Source organism: Lagopus leucura, unplaced genomic scaffold (assembly GCF_019238085.1).
Source record: "Lagopus leucura isolate 7727_CA_CO unplaced genomic scaffold, USGS_WTPT01 Super-Scaffold_100157, whole genome shotgun sequence".
NCBI lineage: Eukaryota > Metazoa > Chordata > Aves > Galliformes > Phasianidae > Lagopus > Lagopus leucura.
The window spans coordinates 45,016,059-45,039,246 of NW_024962334.1; the positions used below are offsets into that span (position 1 = coordinate 45,016,059).

The 23,188-nt window shown below is 41.7% G+C and overlaps 1 long non-coding RNA gene across 1 annotated transcript in view; it reads left to right on the forward strand.

Moving 5' to 3' along the window:
* The window catches only part of LOC122189248, a 52,043-nt gene extending 29,688 nt beyond the window's left edge, over positions 1 to 22,355 (forward strand). Inside the window, exons 3-4 of the long non-coding RNA XR_006181761.1 lie at positions 21,696 to 21,790; positions 22,288 to 22,355. This is a non-coding gene — a long non-coding RNA (uncharacterized LOC122189248). The remainder of the gene's footprint in view (positions 1 to 21,695; positions 21,791 to 22,287) is intronic.
* The last annotated feature ends 833 nt before the right edge of the window (positions 22,356 to 23,188 follow it).

Consider the following 23,188-nt stretch of genomic DNA (forward strand, 5'->3'; position numbering starts at 1 on the left):
ATCAGATTCACTCTTTGCCATGGGCTGGGATCCAGTTGCAAGACAGATGCTTACAGTTTTGTTTATTGGGCTGCTACACAAAGGGTTGTGCTCCACACTGACAGGCAGCAGGTGTCTTGCAGAAAGAAAGAAAATGTGTTTTTGTATTTATTTATTTTTATTTTTTTTACTGTTTACACATTTTTGTGACATACTGATTGCAGCTGGATGTGCAAAAAGGCAGGGCTGGAAGTATCCACACAGCCTGCCAACCCCTATCACTCAGACACAAACACTGATGCACTAGGACTTGAACTTTCTCCATTGCTTGGGGATACTCATGCCATACCTGCTTTTCTGTACACTTCTCCCACTACTTCTTACTCCTCTCAAAGCTTTGAGCCTTGTGAGTGTCTCTGGCAGTTTACTTTGCTAGGGTTTGGTGAGGCACTGGAATAGACTATCGAGGAGGTGGTGGAATCACTGTTCTTGAAGATGTTCAAGAACTGTAGAGATGTGGCACTGAGAAACATGGTCAGTGAGCATGGTGATGATGGGTTGGGATTGGACTGGGGGAATCTCAGTTTTCCAACCTTGATGATTCCATGATTACCCAAGGAGACCTCTTAGGTGTAATCAAAATGCACCCCTCAGCATGCAGTACATTTCAAGTCATCTTCCACCTCCAGTTGTTTTATGAGGTACCTGCCTGTCATGGCATGCAGGCAACTGTCCTTTGAGTGACAGTCATATTGGATGTCTCTGTCTGTCTTCACTGATGTCATGGATGTTGCTTAGAACAAAATGAAAGATGAAGTTATTGAAAGATGTAGGTAAATGGAGCATAGATTCCCTTGAAAAGAGAACAAGAAGTTGAATAGTACAGTGGAGCTCAATGGCCGTGCTTCCTTCATGCCTTTCTGCTTCCTCCACTTTGCCACCACGTGTGCCTTTGTGTAGCCAAAATGTAGGTGTCTCTGACCATAGGTCACTTTAATGAGACATGCAAGATGTTCCTCTCATAGGATTTTGCAGTACTGAGGTATCTGTGAAAAGTCTTATGAATAGCTTTGGGAACTTCAAAGAAAAGTGAAAAAGCAGCTAAAAATAGATATATTTGTATAGTGATCTACTGAATATCTCTACCATGAAATTTTAAGGTAAAATCCCAGTGTGTGGGGGAGAAATAATCATACAAAATACTGAGAGGTCATTTCTGTCAACATATTTCCAAGTCTGTATGATTCTCCCATGCTACACAGTCCGTGCAGAGCACATCAAGAACTGACTTTCAGCATTCAGTGATCTCTCAGGGACTTTTCCAAACCATTCCAGCCAGTCGTACAGAAATTTCCTAAATACTAGGACTGCCATATATACATGAATTGGAAAACTGTACTGCTGTGTAGTATAATTACTGTTCTGGTGTGTTTAGCCATGCAATTATTTCTGCATACTGAAGCATGAATAAGTGCACTTTCAATCACATGTTCTTGCAAAGGGCACTGGTGTAGCTATGTGAAATCTCCTTGTCCTGTTCCCATCTTATGTAGTTGAAGGTTGGGATTGGAATCTTATTCTGGAGCACAACAGCAGATGAGGATCTGGAATCTTTGACTTGTAGAGGTGATGATCAGTGTGTGAGCAATCCTGATGTCAGCACAGGTTTGTATAAAGCAGTCAAGCTAATGAACTGTGAATAGTCGTGGATTTGGGAAAGATCTGCCTGGCAAAATCACAAGCAGGAAAATGAGCTGGCTTTGTGAGGCTGCCCACAGCCAGCAGGTTGTCCAGCTTTGGGCACAACTGAAGAGCTTCTGTAGAAATTTAGGAACTAAGCAGAGAAGTTGTTTTACTCTAGTATCCAGGGGGGTTAACGGGAGCTCACTGGAACCCTTTTAATTGGCAAGTAGCCCCATGGAGGCTGGAACATGTTAAACAATTGTCCTGGTAATCTAAAGCACAGGGAGAGTGAAAGTGTTCACATCTATCTTGTGAATTCCTCAAATAATAAACACTGGGCAAAGATCAATAAATAACCAGATCAAATCTCACTGAGAAGGCACTAGGAGAGCATCTAGACAGAAGCATGTATGGGGTAATGTTATGCAAGCAGGAAAAAATCACACAGAGGCACAGGCTGGAACTGATGTCTGCTCTGAAAGGATTTCTGGCAATGTGAGGTGAACTGTTTTGGGCAGGGCAGGTGCTTTTTGCTCATGTTTTGAAGAAACAGAAAACTCTTCCAAAGGTTGACTCAGTTCTATTGGACTCTTTTGGAGGAACCCAAAATAAATGTCAGTCCACAGCATTGCCAAGAAACAATATGTCCATGAGCTGTATGAAATGGAATTGAGCTGTATGAAATGGAATTGTGGCTTGTGGAAAGGCAACACGTTCTCCATTCCTGTCACTGAAGTGCATGGAATTTGGTTCAGCTAGTCTCTTGTAAACAGCCTTCCTCATTGTCCATAAATTCTCTCTGTTGAGAAAGTTTAACATTCCTAAATCCCCATGAATACAAAGTATACCTTTCCTGAATTCTTGATATCAAAAATATGTTATGCTCCTGGCATGGATCTTCCACGTGACACATACTAGAAACTCCACAGGTAGAGTGACTGGATCAGTGTCAGTCTGGTCCCAGGTGAGTGGTTGGGGTTGGATGCTAAGGCAGGATGAGCTCAGGCAGAGACAACTTCAGAGTACTCATGGGAAGCAGCTGTAATCCATCCCATCCCTCCCTCTCGATGAATCTCAGTCCTGGTGGATAGGGCTTGAATAGGGCTTATGGGATGACACGCAGGGCTAGGAGGATGTAATCTGAGGGATTGTGCAGGTAGGGGGTAGTATGGGTAATTTGGATTATGGGAGATGTGAGGAGTGTAGGCCATGATGGAATCTGTAGGGTCACACATAGGAGGACAGTGGTACTGTGCATTGGGTTTGGGAAGGTCAGCAGTTCATAGAGAAAACTGTGGAGCTGTGTGGAAGGGTCACGGCTGTGGAGAGATGTTGTATGGACACTGCTGATGCATCCCGTCCTTGAAATGGAAAAGGCTTTGATATCTCTTTTTTAACCAAAATGTAGATCTCTAGGCTTTGTGAATGTAACACGCTTGTCACGTTTAACAAGATACGTGTGAAATGCTGGCTTTCCTACAGCCTACCTGTGCTTTCGCCTAAGCCGTGATGCCAGGCCCCTGATCATGCAACACTTTGTTTTTTGCACCTTGCTGATGGGATGTCAAGACAGTGCACAGGAACGTCACTGTGCAGTTTATCACTATGTCATCAGTGTGGAAGCAGGTGGCATTGATGTGCAAGTCTCCTTCCCTGCCCACCTCCACCCTGCTCTGCTGCTCCTCAAGCCCATGACAAACTCCCCATGACTTTTTCCAGTTTTTTTTCTCACCCATGCAGCAGGAAGACATGACTGAGTGGAGCTCTGAGTGCTCCAGGTCACTACCACAGCTTGGAGGATGGGATTCAGCCATTCCATGTCATGGCAATCTGATTCCCAGAGTAGGGAATGGGCAGCACTTATCCTTCTCCTGTTCATCCCCCCAAAGCACTCCAGCATAAGCAAGGGTGTACTTTGATGTTTCAGATGAGCTCAGAAAAGTGAGGCAGCAATGAGCTGTAGGTATTCGTGACAGAGCTTTACTGGGGGAGTAGCACTCATCCAATCCATAAGATAGTTGGCAAGGCTGATTGTAAACAAGCTAATGCTGAATTGCTAGTGAATCTTGAAAGGACATTATTGTGAGTAAAACACTAGTTTATAGTTATGCTGGGATTTGAATGAGGTGACATCCACAGTGGGCATCCAGGAAATGAGATGAGGAAGATGGATGGTAGATGGGTGAAGCAAGTTTTGGTTATGCCTCTTGAACATAGAGAACAAATGGAGAAAAGATACTCAGAAAGGTGAAAGGCAACACCTTCCTTGGCTTAAAGCACTCTCTCACCTGCCTCCTAATCTTTTTAAAACCAAAAGAGAATGTCAGGCCTTTGTCTTGCATGAAGCATGAGTGAATTTCCTACAGAAGTATGAACGTTTTGCATGACCAGCACAACCAGCCAAGAAAACATGGGGCTCTCTGTGCAGCAGTGGATAGGCATTCTCTGCAATATGCCCTCAGAGTTTGTCCTCCAAAAACGTTGGCTGAGTTTCTAGCTGCTTCCCAAAATTTGGTCTTCTCCTACTGCATTCAGGGAAATGAAGATTCATGCTGAGGTCCACTTCTCTCTCGGTCCAGCTCTGCAGAGTGTGCTTGGCTGTCCCACGGAGCTGGCAGAAGAGTGGTTATCTGTAGGGTTGGAATTGTAGAATCATGGAATTGTAAGGATTGGAAAAGGCCTCTAAGACCGAGTCCAACTGTCAGCCCATCCTCCATGCCCATTAAACCACATCCTTCTGTGTCACATCTCTGCAATTCTGGAACCTCCAGGGACAGTGACTCTACCACCTCCCTGGGGAGCCTGTGCCACTGTATTAACACTCTGAGAAGAGCTTTTTCTTAATATCCAACCTGAACCTCCCCTGGTGCAACTTGATGCCATTACATCTCATCCTATCACTAGTTACCTGGGATGCCTCCTGCTCCTACCCCTCCTGGTTTGATCTTCCCGGAATGGGAAGCAAGTTCCTGCTTTAAACAGGATTTACACCCATATAACTTCAGATGAGGTACATCTCACATAGTTTCTGTATCTAAAAGACAGAGACTGAGTTTGAGAGCAGTAAGACTAGATATGCTCTACAGCTGAGAGGGGCAAAAAGGAGATTCAGATGCTCTAAGAGGTGCCTGCAGAGCCCCTGAACCACTTGTGTTCATGTTTGGCCACCATAAAGAGGAAACACTGGCCTAGATATCTAATAATTTGTGATTAGACCCAAATCAAGTCTACTCTTCTTGCCTTGTTAAGGGTACAAATCTAAGAATAAAGTAATGTGTTGGCATTTTAATAATAATGCCAGCAGGATTTCTTCATTTCCTGTGTTTCTTATCTCCAGGGGGGACAACAAACTGCATGGGTAATGAGTCAAGGTTTCAGTTGTTATCTCCCCATGTCAGCATGGATCCAAGCGAGTGAAGATCTGGATCAGCTTGCAGGGAGGGTCGGAGAGACCTTGAGGGGACCTCGCTTAAAGAAACAAAATTGAGTCACTGCTGGGGGTGTGAGTTTTTCACTATGAGCTTCTTGACTATTTTTGATCTGGATGTGACCACTTGTAACCATTGCAAACATTACATCACCACAGGTAGGCCCCGTCTTTCTGTACAATGTAGCTCAGCTGGTCCTTCTCAGCACTCACAGGGGTAAACTAATTCTCTACAGGCTGGGCCAGTATGTTTATGTAAAAGTTTTGCCCTCTGTGGGATTGTGTAAATGTGTCTTTCTCAAGTTGCCCTTGAAAACTAGCCAAACTCCTGGATCCAATTTGCCCGGATCTGGTAGACAATGGGATGACAACATGAAGGATTGATGGGATGTGCCTGGCATGTCTCCGGAGTCGGCATCCTCACGATATAGGGACAAAAACTGGTCCTGGTTGCAGAAACCTCAGACTTGTCTCTATGTCTTGTACCGCCATCAGAGCCACACAATGTAAATGTTTATTGCCTTCTTTTCGTGGGTCTGTGGTTTGTGCTTTGAGTTTCATGCCATGCCGTGAAGAGGGCCCCTGGAGTGCAATGCTATAAAAGAGCCAGAGGCCAGAAGCCATGTATGAGTCTCCAACCTGGAGAAAAGCCCCACGGTTTGATTCCACTGGGGCAGTTGGGTATTGAGAACAAGGGAAAACCAAGTTGGCCATAGGATACCATCCGGTCTGTAGGGTGTACAAATCCATGCAGCCTTGGTGGGGGCTTTAAAAGCAGCATTGCTAGGCTGAAGGGAAGGAATGTTCAGCCGGGGAGCTGCTATAATGGAAGGAGGAGCCTGGAAGAAAGAGGAGAGCAGCAGCATTCGCTTTCCCTATTTGTGAGCTTGATGCAGAGAGACATTTGTAGTTTCCAATAAGCAGTTCATTTATCTTAACTTAATACCTTTTTACTCCATCGCTAGAAGAGTGATTGCAATTAAGGCAGCGCAGCAGGGCTTCCTGTACAAACCTCCGAACACTGCAAGTTACGTTATTTGCTACAAGCAGCCAGAGTTATGATCACCAGTGAAAAATAAGCTTCCTCTCTGGCAGCGGGCCAGCATCATCCCAGCAAAGCAAAGCGCTGGGAGAGGGAACGCATTGAAATGTAAAGCAGTTAACATTTCTACAATATGTGTCAGCATCCACCAAGCAGTGTGGGCAATTAAGTAATGTTACATTGTACACTTCACCTTGGAAGAAAAGCTCATTTTGATGGACTGAAACACCCCAATGCCACAGACTCTACTGCCTGTTTCACATCTAAAGCAGTGTTTTCCCTTCGATGCACGGCGCTTAGCATAGAATTAAGGGGGAGAAAAAAGCAGCGTGATTTTAGACTTAGAAGATAAGTAAAAGTGTGGGCCCTCTGCCAAGTTTCTCACCATTTAGCAGCATTGGGATGGGATAAAGAGCAGATTCCTGACTGCTTCCCACAGCCACTTCTCCGGTTTTGCAGAGCTGTTTTATATTAGAAAAATGCTGAAGAAATTTCATTACCTTTTTTCTCTGATTTAGAGGATCTTTGGGTCTCCTCCTCCCCCCACCCTTGACCTTGCATCACTGGGAGCTGTTTTCTTTCTTAAGGAACCATTAATGCTCTTCAGCAATGACCAAAGAAATTGGTTGTCAGACTCACTGCAATGATTTTTTATTTTTTTTTTTAAGGCAGGGATATCCCAAAATTAAGCATGGTAACACTGCTGGAAATCTTCCACATCACCCCATGGGCTGCCTTGGAACTAGAAGGTTAGAAGGTGACTGCTGAAAAATAAAATGGTATATGTGCAACTGGGCCATTAGTCGGAAGTATGCGAACTCCTTGAGAGATGAATGGAAATTGCCTGTTGCTTGAGTTCAACAGAAGGGAAAACCTGTCCTTCAAAAAAAAAAAAAAAAAAAAAAAAAAAAAGATATAAGCAAAAAAACCTCAGTCTCTAAATTCCTGTGGGTTCTATTAAAATTCTTTCCCTGCTGGCATGTTATTGGAGAGCCTTTAGCATTGGGAACTGATTGTCCAGTACTGCTGGCTTGTCTTTTTTTAAAACCTGGATGCTGACTGGAACCAGATGAAAAATTTTAACTGAAATGTCTATTAGGGAACTAATTCCGAGAGGAATTCAGCAGTCTTTCAGGCTCATTTCTGATACACCCAGATACTGAATTGGTAAAGATGTACTGCACATGCTGCAGAGCAGTGGAAGGAGAGAAATGGTGGAGAACAAAACAGAAAGAATGTGGATAAACTCCTTGCTTGTGAGGTAGTGGGAGCATTTGGACCAAATCTTCTTTTGTCTTTGGTCTGTGAAACTATTGAAAGTTACTGTTATCTTAGTTGTAGTCATTAAGCTTATTACTAGGATTGTGAGATTTAGGGAACAAAGTTCCATTTTGCAGCTATGCCAGAGCTTCCAAGAAATGCTTTGAATACACAAATTTTTTGGTGTGTAAATGTAATTTCTTTTCCTAGACCTCTCTGTTCTGGGTAGTGAGATATGGTGCAGCATTAGCCTTTGGTGTGGTATCTGGGACATTTTTTTACTCAGAGCGTGTACACTGGCTCTGCTCTCAATACTTGGAGGATGCAGGAGGCTTGCCTTGGTATTACACAGGTTCTGAACCTATTTCAGGCTGCAGTTTACACAAGAAAATAGCCTGAAAAAAGTGACATTTAAAACCTGATTGTGAACTGCCAAACCCAGGAGAAATTCTGAATAATGGGAGAGCTGGGAATCCCAGTTTTGTAGAAATTCCCTGCTGGTTGTGAATGTTACGCTTCCAAATAGGCCCTGGTCATTCACACTGAAGAGGAAATAGGTCTTTCAGACCTCCCAGAATAGCCTGAAGAGCAAAACTGGATTTCTCAAGCAATCAGGACCAAATTATTCCCAACAATGTCAGTTCTAACAATGGGACAATTATTCAAAGGCAATAGAAAATCACTCTAGAAAAGGACATTGGGGCATGAAGAACATCAGAGCCACAGGGACGGCATTGTCTTTAACTGACAAATACAAAATGTCCTCCTGCCACCACTTCACCATGGGTTACGTTGCCTCATCCTGCTGTAATGGGCACGGGTGCACGTTACTTTCTGGGTTTTGTCTTACAGTTTATCTCTATTTAACCTGATAACATAAACCCTCCTGCTCCTTGCTGGAGATACAGCTCTGATGCAAAAGGAATGTCCAGGAGATCCAAGCAAACAATCCTGCAAGCCTCCTGGATGCAGTGACTTAGTTGAGACAGCTCAAGTTTATTGTTACGCATTCTCCCATGCCTTTCCTGAGATGAGGGCTGGATTAGTAACTAAGACAATAAATTTCTGGTGGTGACTTGGAATGCCAAGTAGCTGGTTTAAAATATTTAGAGGTCTGGGACTTGAATCCAAAGAAAATTGATTTGGTATTTCCATATTCCGAACTCACCTGTATGACACTGGGCTCCCTCAATACTCTCTTAATACCTATTCCATGTATTAAGTGTAAAATGAATGTATTGCCTGAGGGGAGCAGGTTGGCTCACTTTCATAGCATGGCTCTGGTTGCATGTCAACTCAAATGATGGGCTAACAGGGTCTACATTTTACCCTGGTCATATTCTGGGTTCACAGTTACCTTATTTGTCTTTTTATCTTTTTAATATTGGCAGTGTTCATGCTACTTTGACGCAACATTTGAAGACCGTGTCTTTCCAAAAGTCTGTTAACTGAATGTTGCTGTTGTCAACGTGTCCTGCTAAACCAAAAATATCAGCATCATGGGTTATAAAGGGTGATATATCCCTCTTCCAGACTTCTGTGCGTCCATCTAATTCTCTCCTAATGCCTTTTGAACCATCTCAGATAAATAACAGGAACAAATCCAAGTACCTTCTCCAGCGGTATGACTTCTGAAATAGGATCCAGGAACGTGAACAATGTCTATCATATAATCATAGAATGGCTTAGGTTGGAAAGGACCTCAGAGATTATTGAGCTACAATACAATTGGTTGCCAGGGCTGCCAACCACTAAATTAGGCTGCCAGGGCTCCATCCAACCTGACCTTGAATGCCTCCATGAAAATCTCCCCTGCAACTGAGCAATCGCTCTAAGAATGAGATGAACCAAGGACCTGTACTTAAGAACATGGATATGGTGGACTGGGGGATGCATGATCAGCTCTTGTGTTTGAAAGAATATTCTGCCCTCTTAAAAAACAATTCACGTGCTGTCCCCGAGTAAGATTCTTGGTCCTAAGTAGTGGTGCTGCCACATATACATGAATTGGAAAACTGCACTGCCAATTCATCCTCTGCCTGACTGGTGAGCTTTGTACCAGCACTGCGTGCAACTCTTAGTGCTCCGCCACAACAGCTGTGGGTAAGGCCAGCAGTGGGAAGAACCACTCTGTCATTTCGCCATGGATCACTGCTACACAGACAAAACACTGCCAGCAAAATGTTCTTAACTCACCCACCACCAAGCCTGTATTGCCCTTGATAGGACAGGAGTGTATCCCAGATATGGCGAGTTCCTATTCCTTCTTATCCTGGTTTCAGCAAGAGGCAACACGAGGCTTGAAGGCTATTTGTGCTCACTAATTCTAATTCTCCGGGCTGGATGGGTAAAATTCATCTCCACTATAAACATTTTCAAATATTTACATACAATAACAATTATGGACATTTTGATTTAAATGATTAAAACACCAGGCTTGACTAGACACTAATTGCTATTGATTGTTTAATGATACTGCAGAATGGTAATGCAGGCTTCATATTGACGGTCAAAAGCAATTGACCGAAAAGTCATTATCCATTTTTAGCATTACAAGTAAACTGCCTGAATTTTGATTAAAAAATATCATACTGTTGTAGAAAACCTCCTAAAGAGAAAGGATGAAAATTCTAACCTCTGTATTATTGAAAGCATTTAAATTACTCTTCTGACCACACAGTGGGTATGCAAGAAGAAATTTAACCTTCATTTCCAGAAGGAAGCTTTGACTACAGTCAGTGGTTAGAGCACTAATCTTTTGGTTCTGGGACTGGGATTTAAGTTCCTTCTCTGATTTTTATGTGCAGTATGTTTATGGCCTCATCTCACTCCTATAATTGGCATTGCATTTCATCACAAAACCATTATACATAATTTAGCTGTGTTCTTCATAGGTCAAACCTGAGTAGAAGGTCACACTGGAGCTACCTAAACCATATGCATTCCTTAGATAAACACCAAATCTTGATTTTCATTTTGCTGCCAATTCTTTTTTTTTTTTTTTAATGGGAAGAGAAGAAGGGAAGATGTGAGGAAAATCCTGAAAAATGCTGAATTTTATCACTAGCAGTATTTTTAGTGTTCTCTCTGTATATTATTATGCATGCTACTTGCAGCTTAGTATAGAAACCTACTAGGTCAAACCAAGGGTCCACAAACTCATTGTCATCTCTGATCACAACCAGTGTGGGAATTGGGATGACACTTTTAGAGCTAATGTTTTCTCAAACGGGAATGTGAATTACTGTAGAATTGTGGACCTACAGCCACAGCAATGGTCAGCTTTGGACAAAGGCTTGCCTTAGATCTAACCATTTTTAAAGTAATCATCCTGAAGTTGGCTAATCTCAATTTCTATATCTCCTCTCTTCCAGTCACGTTAGCAGCTGTCCAGATTTCAGTACAAATTTGAATTCAGGAATGAGATTAATTGTCCCTAGAAGGGTCACCTCAATGCCGGCGTTCAAGGAGTGTCTGAACAATGCTCTCAGAGATAGGATCTGATTTTTGGGTGGTCCTGGTTGGAGCCAGGAGTTGAACTCAATAATCCTTATAGGTCCCTTCCAATTTGAGATGTTCTATTATTTTGTGTTTCAGTGGATTTCAGTTCAAAGGTTGAACTCTGATCCTATTGGAAATCAGAAGTCCTGTGAAACAGGAATGGATCTTGCATTGAAGTTGTAATTTGAGGAAGTGAGGGTTTTATTTGACTTAGAAGTTACTGGGTGGATGCCAAACAAACTGTCCAAATGTCCAAAAATCTTCAGTGCCTTTCCAGATGGCGTTTTTCTGGGACTTCCCAAAGAAAGGGACAAAATGTGGCCATATGAATAGCAATACTAAGACCCATGGTTGGAGCCAAGAGAAAATCTTGCCGTGCATGCAACACAAAGCTTGGCATCCAGAGGGATATCTCCTGAGTATTTCTTTGTCTTTTAGTTGTTTGCACTGGGGTGAGGCTGTCACCCATGCTTAGGCTGATTTGCTTACAGTCAATAGGGAAAGAACTGCTCCACCAATAAGCTCAGGGAGAGAAGTGCAATTTATGCACTTCAAATCATTAGAAAAAATACACCTTTTCTCTATCATTTATTGTGATACTCAGAAATCTTTTTGAAGAAACTGAAACCAGTCACTATGCTAATTAATACACTGAATTATACACTTCTATCCTTGTTCAAAGTATGAAGCTATTTCATTACAACTCCAAAAGGATGGGCTGCTAAATAGGATGCCTCAATCAATATTAAATCACAAGTCCTATATTCAAGGCTATAAGAACAAAAATATACACTTTGATAATTGTGCTGTGACCCCATTATATGACAGCTATAAACTACTGCTGCTAACGAGTTGTCGTGAAATAATGTGAAAGCAACCAAATTAATTTATAAATAGCAATTTTGTTTTGAAACAATACCAAATGTATTTTTTCCAGCACAAAATTGTCAGAAATGGTTCTCAAAGACTTTTCCAATCGAAATGTGGAAGATATTTGCATAAGTTACAATTAAGAAGGAAAATGAATGCTGTAATGACCCACCCAACACAAAACATGACATTTCAGGTTACACATGCCATGAAGCTTACTTTCAGGTAAGACCAAGATTTTCAAACATCAGTTTCCACTGGCAGACCTCTGAAGTCTAAACCTATTCAGCTACAACTAGTCTGATTTTTATAAGACTGATGAACTTTCAGATAAAAATTCGGATCAAATATTACGGATTTTAAAGACATAAAACCTTCAGAAACAAGAAATCAAGCTAAAAATTCTTTGTCAAAAACACATCTAATTTTGGCTTGGATAACTAAGTGGGAAAATTTATTTATTCTGATAAATTTCTGCACTAGTTGAGTTTTAATCACTGTATTAGAGTCAGATCTGAAAGGAGGAAAATGTTACTGTTCATTTCACAGCACTTACTGTGAGGACTGACTGTGGATGCTCTTACTGACCAACATGCAGCCCCGTGCCAAGGTGGCTATATGATCCCTGGAAAAGAGCTGGCCTGTAGGGCGAATGGAAAGAAGTTGGTCACCCATCTATGTGGACATGCCCTTAGTCATGCTGAGTGAATCACATTTTAAAGGAAAAAAAAAATGAATTCCTGGATGAGAACATCCAGTTCTTTTGGATTTACGATAGCACAGTCTGAAGTTAGATCCAAAATTCATTCCCATCAATGAATTAAGCCAAAATTCTGGACAGGAATAAATATCCTGGAACTGTTAGAGAGTTTGGAATCCAGACCAAAGTTCTTCAACTCAGATTCCTCTCCAAGATCTTGTGAGGTATTTTTAATTAAAAAGTTGTTTTATTCAAATAACATGAGGCCTCAGAATTTGTCCTTTAGCCTTCTCTGTTTTATCACTTGTGAACAATCCAGGCTTATACCTTCAGGTCAGACATTTAAGGCTGCTTTGCAACACTTGCACGAGAGCTTGTGGCATATGGGAGATATATATATGTATTTTTTCCAAGTAAGAGTAAAAAAGAAAAAGTCCCAGGACTTGTATCTGCTAAGGCCTGGCTGTACACCACTATCAAGACAGAAGGAAGTTAACAATATAGGTGATTAAAGGTCTAGCTCCTGGGCTTCCTCCCTAGCCCCATTCTGATTTGCTGTGTAGATGTTCCCTTGTAATTTTAAGACTCTGATCCAACGTTATGCAACTTTGTTGAATTCACAGGTAGAAACTTGAATGTAGAAATTTGCACAGGGTAAGGTTATGAAAGAATGGAGAGAGAATTACAATGACGGAGCAGCTTTCTCGTGGTCAAAATAAATCCAGGAATAGTACCAGGAAAAAAATTACGTTCTCCTTTCTATCCAAGCTCTCACAAGTGATTCCTCGTCTCCAACAGGGAAGCTATAAGTAGTTCTTTAACCTGGAGATGTGCAAAGAGAAGCTCTTAAAGAAGACAAGCAACTAATTCAGAGACCATGTGGACATCAAGAGAGAGAGTAGATGATCAGAGAACAGGAAAGCCACCTTCTTGTGTGTCCAGAAGAAAATCCCACAAGATCTCACTGAGTCCCCTAATTCTTCAACAAAGGGTTAAGCACTAAATTGACTCCAGCCTAATGGCTACACTCACTGTGAGTAGTTAGGAACTCTTTGGCCCATTCTTCACACTTTAGGAGGTCCCCCTCAAAGCAAATATACGTCAACAGTTTAGAGGCAGAAACTATCAAGTCATGCTGTGTTATTCAGAAACGGAGAGAAGAAACCAGTATAATGGGAAAAAGAAATGATCTCACCTGCTTGGTGGTAGAGAGAGATTTCTCACATTTAATCTAAGGACTAGTCTTAGCCGCTGGCCATATCTATCATTCATCATGACTTAATGAGAGAGGAATTGTCTCGCACTGGGTGCAGAGCTCTGAAACAATAGCAGCAATAAACATTTTTGCAGTTGGAGTGGAATTCTCTTATCTTCCTTTGTTTCTTTCTTTTGACATATTCAGCACCACACAGCGGGGAATGGTTAAGCTTTATACAGAGCTATACGCTCTCTGTATGCTTTGCAAAGTAATTGATTGGTATAGAGGTAGCGGTACAGTTGTACTGCTTGGACTGTCAGCTCAGCAAGGGCTCAGTTGTGGATGTGGAGCTTATGGAGATGAGGAGTTTTGGTCCCAGAATCAGAGTTATTCTTCTCCTTCAAGCTTTTCTGTGGTAATTTACCAGCGGGATAAAAATATGAGTTGCGAAAATCCCGCTGAACCTCTGTAATCCTTTGCATTTGAATGCTGTTCCTGAGGCTGCAGGGTGATGAACAGATGATCCATTGTCAAACAAGCTGCTTAAGGTCCTGGATTCATCTTAGTGGGAACAGAACGAATGTCCATTCAGACCCGTAACTTTCTGCCTCTCCCTCACAGCCCTACAGCACTGTGTGTGTCTGCAAGGAGTTCTGGTGTTTTTTTACTGCTGAGATGCAAATGGTCTTGAGAGACAAGGCAAAATGCCATGCTTTGGTCACTTCTTGTTTTTCCTATGTCTCCTTCTCCTATCAGGTGAACGTGGAGGTATCACTCTATCTGTAAGCCTTCCTGCAGTATGTAGTGTAGCTTTCACGACACTTTCTCTGTCCAGCCCTCATATCATAGGAAAATGGGTAGTCATAGCTAAACCTTGATGCAAAGGTTCAATATAGGAAAGACAATGATAGCCACGCTACCACACAAATATAGAAACAGGAACTTCACCAATGTCTAGACCAGAACCAAAGAGGTATCAGAATACGTTGTTTGCTCTTTAGCAATCTCAAGTGCAGCTCTCTAGACATTTTACTTTCTGCTTTCTCCTCACAGAATGGCAGCCTGAACTTTTGATAGAAATAACAAAATACCAGCACCCTGAGTGCTTTTAAAGACATGCAGCCCCATCCCTGGGAAGAGAAAGGAATCCAGAGCATTCACAGGCTTACCTGCCACATAGCCTGTGCTGCTAATTTGGGTCACAGAGATCACAGTATTTGCCAATTTTGTGATCCAATTAGACCAAAATGCAAAACAGGAGTTAGATAAACAAAGCACAAAGAAAGGAAAAGACTCTTGACTGAGAAAATGGTATTTTACATCTCTTCCACAATCTGCAGCTATATAAAGAGCATTGAAATACCGAATTAATAAAAAATAGAATATCTAAAAAATCTCAAGAAATTGTAAAATGAAAAAAATGCTATGAAAAATGCCACCTTTCTTCCCAAGTGTGAAGTCAGTCTTCCCAGGGAAAGGAGTAGTGTGGAGTGTTGGAATATTTAGTATTAGCATACTGGACTCTTTCCCCCCTTTTTCCCAGGTGTGTTTTCAGAAAAGTCTGGACTGCTTTTGATTATATTGAAGGGAATTGACCTGAGGCAACACTTAGTATGGAAAACCTCTTCTTATTCAACCAGAAGTCTAAGAAATGAAAAGCAGAACATTTTAATGAAAAGCATTGGCTTAGATTAATAGTATACGGAGTTAGCATCCTAAACAATGATATTGTTCACCCATGGATGAGATTACAAGTAGGAGTCTTTCTACATAGTAATTATGGCATATCATAGGAACTGGTCCAAAATCCCTTGAAGTCCATGGAAGACTTTCCACTGATTTCAATGGATTTTCACTCAGATTAAGCTGAAGGGGCTGAATTTGTTAAAACAGCTTTAGACAGGAGAATGTTACTTCAAGCTAAAATTTGCAAGGTAATTATAAAAATAGTTGGCCGTTGAAGTAATGTACAGGGAAACCACTGTTTGTTAATGAGAATAGCAATATGTGTAATATGTCTAACTGGAGGTAATAAAGAAAACAGTCTCAGATTGAGAGTCTGGGTAGTTACCTGAAGCCAAGGTTAAAGAAGCTCAAATATTCTTACCTATGATGTATAATGGATATGAATAATATCACAGGATTACATGCATCAACTATAGGTACATTTGTGAACAAAATATTGAATTTAAAAAAAGAAATTCTATCAAGACTCCAGTCTCATATTATTTAACACAAACATCAAAATTCAGATCTTTTTATGCCCTATTATACGTCTTGTATAACTCTTCAAGCATTTTGGTGATTTTAATCCAATTTAAACATCTCGCTTTCATCATCCTGTAAATTTCAATCTGTTTCAATTATGCTTGTGGTATAGGTTTCTTCCAATGGATAAAAAAATAATCCTTTAAATTTTTGTGGGTGTTAAATGTCTACTACCCCAGTGCTACTCATATAAAAACTAATATTAAGCTATGTTCCACCCCAAATTCTCTCATTTGAAATTTCTGTGGGTCATTTTACTGTGAGCATGTTATTTGGAAGTTTTTCCTCTTTGTTCCCCATATAAATTCATAGACTGTGTGTCTAATTCCTGTCTAAAGGCAGGTGCAGGTCTCAGTCTGATGGTGTCTGGAAATGATTGTTTAGAGCATCAGCTAAGGCAGAGATGAAGACTTGGTTTACTTGTACACGGGTTACCAGAGGGAGTTCTTCACCACAGATCGTGCAATGGCAGATTCCTGATGCACATCTTTCTATAACTTCACAAACAGATGAAAAATAGCATTAAACAATGACCAAAATATTGGGTAACAGTTTAGCTACAAAGGGCTTAGGCAGGAGACAGAACTGATTAAGAGCAGTCAGTCTCTCTGGAATGCTGAGAGAAAAGCTCTGCATGCCCAATAGGTCCCTCTGCCCTTGTTCTGATCAGGAGACAAAAGTCAGACCTGCCTGCCCCAAGATGAACCTGAAAACAACTTTCTTCTCCTCCAGCAGTCTTGGCTAGAAAGAGGAGTAGAAGGTGTGCTCATATCTTGGAGTTGTCTTTTCCATTTGTGAGCTCTACAAACACTCCCACAGGCAGAAACACAGAGAAGACTAAATCAGGAACGTTCTTGCTTTGTAGGTGGGAAATGGGAAGGAAGAAGATGTACCTGGAGAGGTGTTGGAGGGGAAGCTACAAGGCTAATTTAAGAAAGATTACTTATTTAGAGCAGCATACAAGCACTCAGAGGTCGGCACATAGCAACATTTTAACAGTGCCTGGGGTGGAGGAGAAAGCTCCTTCAAAAGAGCGTTTTCAGAAAATAGAATCAGAATCATAGAATCATAGAACCATAGAATCAGAGAATCATAGAACCATAGAATCATAGAATGGCTTGGGTTGGAAGGGACCACCCAGTTCCAAGCCCCCTACTTTAGGCTGGTTGCCACACACCAGATCAGGCTGCCCAAGGCTCCATCTAACCTGGCCTTAAATGCCTCCAGAGAGGGGGCATTCACAGCTTCTCTGGGTAACCTGCTCCACCAATAAAATCATATAATGGAAGATAGTCAGAAGCGTTGATGACTCAGCAGATGGAAACAGTGGGTTCCTCAGGGCTTTCCAGGTGATGGTGGATGGCTATGCAACAAGAAGAGTCACTGCTTATAAACTGTGGAATGACCTTTGATATCTGGCCACACTTTCCTGTGCCAAGTGGTCCATTCCACAGCATATATCGGACTTTTGAAAGAAGATAGCTGAAGTCCACCACTGTTGAGGGATACATGGCCCAGCATGAAGTACAACACAACTACAGCAAGGGAAGCTCAGAAGATTGTCGTGAACAAGGCAGCTGAGACATCTACAGTCTGTCAGATGGACAAGGTTGTTGACAAAGCAGCAAAGACATGGCTGAGCCAAAGATCTGAAGTGCTAGGAGTGAAGAGAAAGACACTCAATGAAGATCAGTCTGATCTGAATGTGTCTGAGCAGCTGAAGTGCAGAGGTACCAGCATAAAGAGAGCATCTCTGAATACTGAGCTTTCCCCTTTCTCCTCCAACTTCCATGAGTGCAGTTAGTTCACATGTGAAGCAGACAGGAAGCCCTTCCAGCTGTCAGCTTGGCATGTTCACAGCAAAGCAGAAACTGTTGGGGCTTCTAAATTCTGGAAAATCCTCACACTTCTTTAAAATAATAGAAAAGACCCTTTTGTAGCTGAGCAATGTGGGAAGAACTCTGAGGATGTCCATTGTTTCAGCTATCCTTATGAATAGGTGAAAATACTAATGGCCTGAATGCATGTGTTTGTGGAGATGGTCAGTGTCATCACCTCGCTGATGTTAAAAGGACCCAGGAAGGAACAGTGATGCAATACTGCATCCAGCAGACTCTGGTATGATTAATATTGCAATTATGAGAGAGCTTTATGATCTAGATTAGAGCTGCAGCGGCAGTAAGGCCAGGAAATGCTTACACGTTATCAATACATTAATAATTATGTAATTGTGTCCCAGAACTATGCTGTCATTAAAGAGGACTCTGAGATACAGAAAATCCAGCACCAGTTGAATTTCAAAGAAAATAATTTGGCTAAAGTCCCTCTCATTGGTAACCTATTTTTATGACTACTGAGGGAAGACAGTGATGATTTTCCTGCTCTGCTCGTTTAAGGATCACCTCCAAAATAATGCCCTTTATGAAACATTTCAATCAGGTTTCAGACCTTATCATAATGCAGAGGCAGCTTTTCTCAGGGTCAGCAACAATTTACATATGTATGGTGTGCTGATCGCAACTTACAGTCAGCTATTTTATTTTTGGATTTCTCATCTACTTTTCACAGGACAGACCATACAGTCTTGAGCTCAGCCTGGTGAGAAGTGACTGCACAACTTCCAGCAAGGCTTTTGGTGGGTTCAGCCCTTGCATTACCGCTTCCACCAACAGATTTAGCAAACAAGATGTTTTGGGTGCTGTTGTTTTTTTTGCCTCCTCCCACTGCTTTGCCTGCCGATTTCCTGAAAATCTAAACTTTGGGTTCATGCTTCAGTAGAGATAGTATCTTTTGTATTGGCAGTTAAACAGCAGTAGGACTGAGCTGTGTGTGAAGTTCAGCTGTGTGTCTCAGACCATTGACAGAGGCTAGTGGTAGCGCTGAAATCCTCTCTTTCCAACCTAAAGCAATGCATTCATTGAATCTTTCACTTAAATGCTGTAGAAATGGGGCTGAATTTTCCTCTTGGCTTGCTCACTTTTCTATTGCTCTTGTGCTTTTTTTCCTGTTTTTTTTTCACAGCTCAGTTGGAAAAAAGACACTAGCACTGAAGCATGGGCTCCTGCTCACAGTCATTTCTGTGTTTTTAAGGAATGTCTTCTAATATCAGTGACATAAGCATGACTGAAAACAGCCCAGAACCCCAAGAGCCTTGCCTATGCCTGAACACATTCACCAACAGGCTGCATGATAAAGACGTTTTTTGACCCATGAGGCTTGAATTTTTGAAATGTAGATATTTTCAAGCCATTCGCCCAATGTGCAGGGATACCTATCCCTGAACTCCAGGGAGGGAACTTGGCTCCTGCTAAGGACTTTAACTGTGCTACTGTCACTGTCTTTAGGAGAAAATAACCATAAACTGCTTTATTTTTGAGGGACTGGGTCATGTCAGTGTGAGCTATGAATGATCAATCTTGTGGACAAGGAACAGAAAGCACAGGACAGTGCTTGTTGGCACGAGTAGGGCTGGGACAAATATTTCCTATAATGATGGCTTTGCTGTATTGGGATCTTTGCTATATCTTTTGTCTCATTTACTACTCTATGAAAAGTTGATGATGACTGTGAAAGGCACTTTAGATTTAAAAGCTCAGGAGTGGGTTTTTCGCCTGATGCAACAAAAAGATACGTGATGGAAAAGTTTTCCCTCAGAAAGGCTCATATTTGGGACATTTTACAGTGATATCTAGAAATGCATGTTTTATATGGCCCAATGTACACCACCTCTGATTAATCCCATTAACTTCAAGATCTTATCTAAGCACATGCTTAAGTATCTTGCCAAAACTAGGACTGTGGTGCTCTGCTTCTTTGCTCATAAAGCTCAAGTGGTTTAAGGGAAGGTTACCTGAGCTCCTTGAATCCTTTTGGAAAACATCAGCCTCACTCTCCCCTCTGATCCTTATTCATCTGTATCAGGATAGCACCTCAGGGCTTCAGCTATGACTGAAGTCTCTCCTGCTCACCTAAATCCAAATAGGAGAATCCTGCTTTGAAGAGATTAAGGCCTAATTGAAGATGGTGTAGAGAAGATGCTGCAGAGAAAGAAAGAAAGAGGATGAAGTTGCACAGAGAGGATGAGGAGAACACATGGCTTAGCAGAGCCATTAGCTGTATGTAAAAAATCCATAGCAAACAAGTATAAATAGTATAAAAGCTCATGGATCTGTTACAGCTTTTTCTTTTCTTTCAATATGTGTTCCAGTTTTTCAAGAGGTGCTAAAGTGAGGTTTGGAGGATGGAATAGGTTGAAATTTTGAAAAGCAGAATGTTGTTGATCTTTTTTTTTTTCCCCTTTCATCTTTTTAACACCTCTCCAGGTGTCTAGGATTTCTGAAAAAATAAGTCAGTAGGACAGTAAATTCATGGGTAAAGCTGCCTTTGATCACCTTGGAATGAATTTCTGCAGATATTCCCTCAAGTCTCCCGTCCACTTCCCACAGATTTGACTGCAAATAGACTGTAGGAAGTCAGAATAATCTGCCAAAACTCTTCTTGTTTTCCTCTTTCTTTTTTTTTTTTTCTTTTTTTTTTTTTTTGTGTGTGTATTTCAGTAAACACAACTCTTCAGGGATAACATCTGCTTCCCAAAGAAGACTTCCATTTCAGGAGAAAAGCACTAATATTTATAGGCAAATTCCCTTTCCCTTCCCATTTCCTTTCCTTTTTCAGTCCCTTTTTCCTCCTTTGCCCTTCCTTGCCTTGTCTTCCCTTCAAGACTTTTTCTCCTGCTCTCCTTGTGGAGTTGCTGTTGTTGCCCACTACCCGTAACTCCATCCTTAGGTGAGATTTAGCTGGCAAATGAAGCAATGCAGAAGAGAGCACAGGTCCACTGCCCTCTATCACAGTGGAATAAAAGATGGTGTTCACTGTTACACAGCCTCTCCGATAAACAAAGTTTGGGATCTGTAATTCTTCCCTTCTTTTAAATGGGTAACAGTTGTTTTCTGTGCATTTTTTTTACAAACTATGTTTTTAAGGTAGGTTATTATGCCTGTGTTCATCTAACTAAGCGCCTGAATCTCAGCTAGTCTCCCTTAGCTCCCTCTGCAGACAGTGGAGATCTAGTCCAGAGAGACAGTGATTCATTTCATCCAAATTTAGATACTTAAAGTGGATGAGAGAATTGTGCCTTAGGTGCCTGTTTGTCTCCATTGAGACATGTGGGAATGACTGGCAGAGTGACTAACTCACCTGCAGCCATCCACTTACAGGTATCTGAAGTTTGGAGAGACAGACCCTGCCTCCTCCGATTGATTTCTGAGTTTTAATTTTGATTCCATCTGGTTTTGTGATACTTCATTCATTCTTTGTTAGCTTATGAACCTGCGTTCTGTCTTCTGATGCTGTGAGATGGGCCTTGGAGGATTGGGTTTAATTACTACAAAAATTGCAAATATTTACATTTCTACTAGTGTATACTGGCAGGTGTGCCTTTTCTTGTGGAAATACATCATTGCATTTGTGATAGAGACATCAAAAAATCTGTTTCCTATCCAAGTGGTTTTATTTATATCAACTATTGAGAAAACAATCATTTACTGGAGAAATAGTTTCTATTAATATTCATTATCATATGCCTTGAGAACCCATACACGAAATGTAATCACAGCCTCTGTTAGTCCTGTAATTTGTGCACCTGACATGCAGTTATTTGAGAATGCATTGGCACTAGTATTGACAGAAACTACATTTGTATTGTTGCACAGTAAGTGGGAAAAAAAGGAGAAAAATGGTGGAAAAATATGTGATATTTTCATTGCAGCTTAAGAGATACCCAGATCTGTTTGCAATAATGGAGAGCTGCAAGAGCTTTATTTGGACGCTGGAGGAAGAAGAAAGCTCTAATGTGCTGGTGAGGTATGTAGACACTGAAGGGCTTGATGGAAGCTGAGGAATGTTGGAAGATTTTACTTCGAGTTTGGAAATGAAGTTTGGAAAATGAACATGAAAATGTGTTAGCTTGTTATGGTTCTGTTGGGGATGGAGGGAAGGTGGAGTGATGGCTAGCTTGAGCAATTGATTTCGTGTAATAGCACGTTGGAAACTTTAGCAGCAGATACAAAAAGGAGGAGAAAGACTTCAGGGTGAGATTCATCTCTCTTAACTTCAGGGATAGGATCCATCTCACTGAAATGTAGGCGTATAGAGAGTGATTCACTGACCAAACGTAGGAGTCTGCTTTACAGTGAGACACATTGCTTCCTGGGCTCTGCCGACCACGTTGACTAGATCCCCAGCGCCGGCAGTGGGAGTGCAGACTTCCAGCTCACATGTAGACTCTTGCATTGCACCGTCCCACACTACCTCCTACCCAGACTGGCTTGAGAGATGGGATTCACTTTGTCTAATTTCAGATATCTCCACGGCTCACTTCTACATCAAGCTGGTCACCCTGGGCTCCCTGTGCAGTCAATGGAGAGAGACAGGTATTTTTAGGGAATGAGTCATGACGATGCAGATCTCCTCTTCCCAAATGTTGAACAACAAAACCAAACCCCCTGTTGCTTTCTCTCCTGATCCCATGATTCCTGTGCACTTGTCTGTGTTTAGAAGAAGGAAAATGAGGGCCCATCACCTCAGTTTTGCTGTAACCTGAAGAACAGGGATCTGCAGGCTTAACTTTGCAGAGCAAAACATGGAAGCCGTGTTTTCTCCCACCTGCCTTTTCCCATCAGCTCGGTCCCTGTATGTCCAGCTCTGTGAAAACAGCCCAAGGGGTGACATCACTGCAAACCCTCCCACGGCCCTAATTTAGGCACCAAAAACTGCAGCCAGACGCAATGTCAAACACTCATCTGTGATGCCCTATTCAGCCCACTCAGAGCATGGAGAACCTCTGGGCTCAATCTGGTTGATGTTGGACCCAGCCCTATGCAGTGGCTTCCATGAAACTTGTCTCTGTGCACCTCTGTTGTGGGCACACGTGTATTTTCTGAGACTTGGCGCTCATCTGGGTCCCACTCTCGCTGAAATTATTACTTCAACAAAGTATTTGCCAGAGGGAATTGTATGGAAAAACTTATTGTGATTTGGGCTTTATTTCCGTAGAGTTATTAATTTAGGGAAAAGCTGCTTTTACCTGTTCTCAGCTTCTAAGATCTTGTGCCAATAGTGCTCCCAGTTGTGAGACCAATAAAAATGAAAACAAAACCCATCACTTTGTATATCGCTTCTCTCCTTCCCCCAGTTCATAAGGTCCCAAGGTGCCTTGCAAAGTGCACATAATTATGCACAGAAGAGACATTTAGCCATCAT